Source organism: Pogonomyrmex barbatus, unplaced genomic scaffold (assembly GCF_055798465.1).
Source record: "Pogonomyrmex barbatus isolate J1 unplaced genomic scaffold, ASM5579846v1 scaffold6, whole genome shotgun sequence".
NCBI lineage: Eukaryota > Metazoa > Arthropoda > Insecta > Hymenoptera > Formicidae > Pogonomyrmex > Pogonomyrmex barbatus.
The window spans coordinates 1739945-1745944 of record NW_028297160.1 but is presented as its reverse complement, the minus strand read 5'-3'; positions in this window follow the sequence as shown (position 1 = coordinate 1745944).

Genomic DNA, 6000 nt, shown 5'->3' with positions numbered 1-6000 from the left:
ACACACACACACACACACACACACATTATATAGCACGAAAGAGGAAGTAATTCTAATGTAATATTGACAGTCAGTAATTTGTAGAAATTATATACAGAGTTGTCTATTTCTTTATTACATTGTTCTGAATATCTGAAAACATGATACTTGTTTATAAGAAAAACATATTTAATGACGCAAAGAGTATCTCTCTGTGTATTATTGTCCTTTCTCAGAAAAAAGGCATAACATCGATTACTCGCATCTTTCGAAGTTTATTATTTTTTTATATCTCGAAGTTTATTGTTGCCGCTTTTCGGCGATGCTCATTGATTCTCTCGCTGCGTTAACTTTGCGAATAGCTGTCATTGTAAAGATCTCACAAAGGACAATTGTGTTTTGACAATTGTGTATCAAGAAGTTAAAAATATTATAGTGTAACAGTATAATAGTATTATATTAATTTTTGCTCTCGTGTTGAAAAAGATAAATAGCGCGCGCGCAGCGTTAATGTTTCGTTAATGTCTAGTATAAATAAAAAATAAATGAAATTTTTATATACATTATATACAAATAATAAATATATAAATAAGTAAAATTATATATATATATATATATATATATATATATATATATATATATAAAACATATACATCGTTGAATTAGCCTTTCGAAAATATAGCAAATAATAATCTTGTGTAAGAACAAAATCGTACGCTGCTAAAGATAAACGCCAGACGAGTAAAGTCTATACGATCCAAGAACATTTCCGAGGAGTCATAATAGCGGAAGTCTCGAATCCTGTCCCTCAGAAATCCCAAGCGTAGGTATCGAGGCGTACGGGCAACGGGCTTTATTCGGGATTTCCTGAAGTCTAACGTTGGGGGTTGGCGCGCGGGGCTCAGCCTTGTGCATGTGGAGAAACGCGAACGCGAGCAGGCGAGTGTACGTACGTGCGTTCTTGCCTCTGCGTGTGCGTGTGTGCACGTGTGTATGCGCGCATGATAGTATCGGTGCTCCAACAGCGCTTGGGAGTACCTAATCTCGCGCTTCCTAATGGTAAACCGGGGGTGCTTGCAGGGTTGCTTAGGCGCTCGGCGCGCTCTCTCGAACCGAGTATATTACACTTACTACTGCAGAAGTGATACCGAGCCAATGGGCAAACACAAGTAAATCAAGATTGCCAGTGATTTGTGGCGGCCGGAGTGCCCCGGTGAGTTCGGCCCGTGAGTTTCGTCGTTCCCTGATACCGGAAACGGCCGTTTCGACCACCAGATAAAGGTGTTTCCACGGGGAGCGGCGACGACGACGACGACGACGACGACGACGACGACGACGACGACGACGACGACGACGACGACGACGACGACGACGACGACGACGACGACGACGACGACGACGACGACGACGACGACGACGACGACGACAATCTCGTTAGTAAGCATGGTGTTTGCCGTGTCGTCGCTGAGCATTTCGAGCTTTCATGTTTAATCACGTTATGATGTTAGATACAAATGTAAACAAAATATGTAGCAAAATTATTTAATAAGAATCTTTATAAATTATATAAATCGTAGCTTTTTATGGAATTTTTAAGATATAAGTCCTATATTTCTATTTCTTATTAAATTTGCTATAAAATCATACATCAGTCAATGTTTTAAATATTTCATAACTTACAAAGGGGAATAAATTTAAAAATCCTAATATTATAATTAGATTACCATATAGTAATTAATAGCTGGCGCATTTTAACTTTAATTAAAGATTGATTTAAACATAATTAATTGTAAATACCGCTACGACCTATACCGTAAATACCTTTTCCTGAGTTTAAATGCTTTCGAGATAAATGAGTGCTATTCCCTGATGAATAAAAAGATTCATCTAAGAACGATTTAACCGACGGTAGCCGATGCGCCCTTTCTTTCATCTGGATGCAAGTCTAAAAGTTCGACGAGGAGACGCGCGTACGTGCAACAGGTGGCCCATAAAGCGTGCACGTCCGTTTATCAAGGACGAACGAGTGCATTCGTATTGACTGATGGGTGTTAAGGTCCATTGTAACGGTGATGTGATCTGTACGTATCAGTCCTAAACTTGAACGACAGGAGTGGCGATTACTCGCACTGTTTCTCACATAATGAAATTTCATCAAGTCCATCGACTTGTGAGGTAATGTTCCCTTGCACACTCACTCGCGCTCTAAACTCTACTAGAAATGTATAGTCAATAATATTTTAATTATATTCAACATGTGACTTGAAAATCAATATATCCTATAAATTATTATTTCAGAATTTATAAAATCATATTTGCGTTGTCAAAAATTCTGACTTAAAATTCTAAATTTTTATAATTACAGCTTGATTATTGGATTTAAATACGATATAATTTGACATTTATATTCCAAGAGAAATTGGTAATTCGTCATTATATTATCGTTAGCTGTATTAATGACTTTTTATAAAAAAAAACTACTGTGTATAATTAAATAAAATCAAATAATTTATATTCAAGAAGTATAATTAGTATTTGAAAATTTTATCTGACGTAATTGATGTAGATTTTTTTGCAAAATTCTAAGAATAATCTTGCATGTAAGTAGTGAAATATTATAGTGGAAAAAAGTGTCAGATATACACACACACACACACACACACACACACACACACACACACCATACGAAGAATTATTGTCATTGAAATATCTTATGGCAATAGAGCTGCGAAGATCGCAGATCAGACGGTCGCGCACGGCTGGCCGCCGGGAGGACGGGAAACTTTTATTAGCGAAATGTCTCATTAGGCGGATTTCATACCGGCGTTTGGGGGAAAGTGGATGCACCTTAAGAACGAAGAGGTGGAGAGGACGCGGAATCGCGTAGGATACACCTCGGCGAATTCGCAGACAAGGTGGGCCCACTGAGGCTCTGCATCACGGCCCCTCGCGGCTTGCCCCACGACGATAGTAAAAACTTTTACAGTCCTTATAATTATGGGTAATTCGCGGTAATTAACGAGGCTGGACGGAGTCACGCCGGCAATTTTCTGAGTAATATTTCTGCGACGATAATATCACGCTTCCCTACGCCACACCAGCGCAACCCCTCGCGGTTGCCCTCACCCCTTGGCATCGTTCCCCGCCGCGAGTATTAAGGATTAAGAGTCTTGCCGTTACGTCCTTCGGGGATTTCCCGATCGAAGAGGACATCGCTTGGAAGTTTCCCCTCTGTGTGTCGATGAAAACTGTGGACGGCGGCGCGCGCTAAATTTCCAGAACGAGAATTACCTTTCTGGCAATTTCGACGCAAAATCACGTCATCCCTTGTCACTGGAGTTGTAAATGTCAAAGAATAAAACATAAGTTCTAAGATTTAACATTCTTACTTGTTTGCATATACATACGTCAAATAATAGTTGTAATAAAATTATGTCATCAGCATACTTTTTACTTCGTTTACGTTATATTTGTATTTTAGTATAATTTATATTAAAAGTCTATACTTTTAGAATTTCTGTAATCATCTTGCTATGAAAAATAATACGCATATCTCTGATATAGACGTCACAGAAGTAGCAAATTAAAAGCAAATTGCGGTTAAAAGCCAGTTTTGATTGAGCCTCCCGCCTCTTCCGTTCCTCGTAATCAAATCTGACCTGGATTACCGTCCAATAATACGGATTAATGTGAAAATCGTCCGACGATTTCGCCGATTTCGAGAGATCACTTATGCGCTTCTTAACGATCTCTAGACCGATTCTCGGTGCCGCGTTACCGTGACGCTCGTATAAAAGGAAGCGAAAGGGAGTCTCTCTTCGTCGTGCTCTCTTTGCGCCGAGCATCAGTGCAGTAAAGATCCCCCGAAACATATCCCCGCGTCGTATATGTCCGCCGGTAAACCGAAGCATAAGCGCACCGCACCGCCGGATACACGCAGCTGCAATGAATGCAAGTACCAGGCTAATTTCTAATAAATATAAAGAGAGTCTCCCCTCCCCTTCCGCTTCTGCCCTTACCGTACCGCCGCATCTCCGTTGCATGAAGACTAGATATCATTCCGGCGGTGCATGCTTCGTACCGAGATTACCCGAGATATTCAAATAAATTCTCTCTCCTTCCAGTCCTCTCTCCCCCCCCCTCTCTCTCTCTCTCTCGTCCTGGCCCGTTCTTCCTTCGCATCTACCCCTGTTTCCTCCGTTCCCTTCTCCGTGGAGCAACTCGAATGCGCGAGGTACGCTCGGCAGATTTGCGAGAGACTTCGGCGAACTCTGTGGATGCACGAGCGGCAATCTGCAAGAAATCTCCTCTTCGAATTTATTTTATCGTTTCTGCTGGGAATGACGTTCTGTAACGAGACATAAATTCGCAAAGTCGGGGTAAACAGGACCGTATGTAATGCGACCGCGCCGGTTCTTCCGCGAGCACGGCGTCTGCACGAGTTTACAGTCTCGGCGACAAATCGGTAAAAAGCGTACACGTGTATACGGGGCTTCAATTTATGCCTTCCCTTTGCACATGCGACTGTTACGAGCGCTACTCCTTAGAACGCTTTTAGCGTCTACTTATGCCAACATCTTTTAATTAATTCCGCCGCATCTCATCATCATCTTCATTTCCCAATTCATTTTTTATTTCTCCAGTAGTTTCATTTAAGATTCGAATCGGAAAGTAATTTTTTAATATATTTTCACTAATCTTAAAAATGTATGGAAAAGAAGACAGAAAACATAGATATATCATAAAAAAATATGTTTTGTGCGAAAATGCATTTCTTATTAAGTAAATTAAGATTACAAAAGTTTCTCTTAGATTGCTAAAGAAACGGATTTTAAATTAGTTAATGCACGTAATTAACTTGGATGGAAGAGATTCGTAGATATGTAGTAAAAGAGATAAAATATTGAACTTTCATTTGGACGATTTCAGACAAGGTAGTGCAGAGGATTTTCCTTGCCTTTTCATGAGATGTGAGTCTCGGTCTGGTAATTCGATCATTCGTATTCCCTGGCCAACCCCGAGTCTTCTCGACATCGGGCGATTGCGATTTCGTAACAGTTGCGACAACGATTCGCCACGATGTCGTATGGATAGAAGAGATTTCAGTAGAACTTATTTTTGTCAGGAGGAGTGAGAAATATTTGATGAAACAATTTACGTAACGCATTAATTACAATCACTGTTATAGATTTGCGACATTAATTTGGCGGTTCAAACATTCAATTAAGTCACGTCGTTAAATCTGCATGTCAGTGTATTTAATTTAAAAAAATATCAAGAAATATAATGTGTACATTATGGCGATTAATTGAAATTAATTATAACTTTTGATTTAATTTAGTTTTAGAATAAAAAGTTCAAATGCAGTAAAGAAGTTGTGGAATTTCTAAAGAGAATGGATTTTGAGAAAACGGAAGCAGGCGTTCTTTGCTTCTGAAGAGGCTTGGAGAGTTCTTGAGCAGAACTAGTAATATAGTGGTTCGTATTTTTTTACCAATATCAAGTGACAACTCTCTGCATATTATGTTAACTTGTCTTCAATATTGTCTTCAATATTTAATTATCATGAAGAAAATAGAATCTTTAGTTACAAGAATTTTTAGTTGCAATTCATGAAACGATAATACATTTTGTATTTTGTTACAGAAAAATATAAAATTGAACAGAGATGTGATTTAGTGATCTAATGATCCACATATCTATTTAACTGTAAGAGTGATTGGTGGCAAGTATTACTTGGAGGCTCGTAAAACTGAACGGCTAACAATCGTCTGGAAAATACGGTTTATTCTATTCTTTGATCAATCGGCAGATTGTCCGTTGGGCACGGATGGATCGAAAAAATGCGTGAATGTCAGTTTCTTCGTGCCTCAAGAACGCGAGATCGTAGTGGGCGGGCTTTTGACCTGAGATCGTAAGACGAAGACGAGGACGGGGGTAATTCGATCGTTCGTATTCCCGGAGACCGGTCGACGTGCGCCCTCGCGCAACAACAGTTTCCATCGGACAGTTGACGATGTG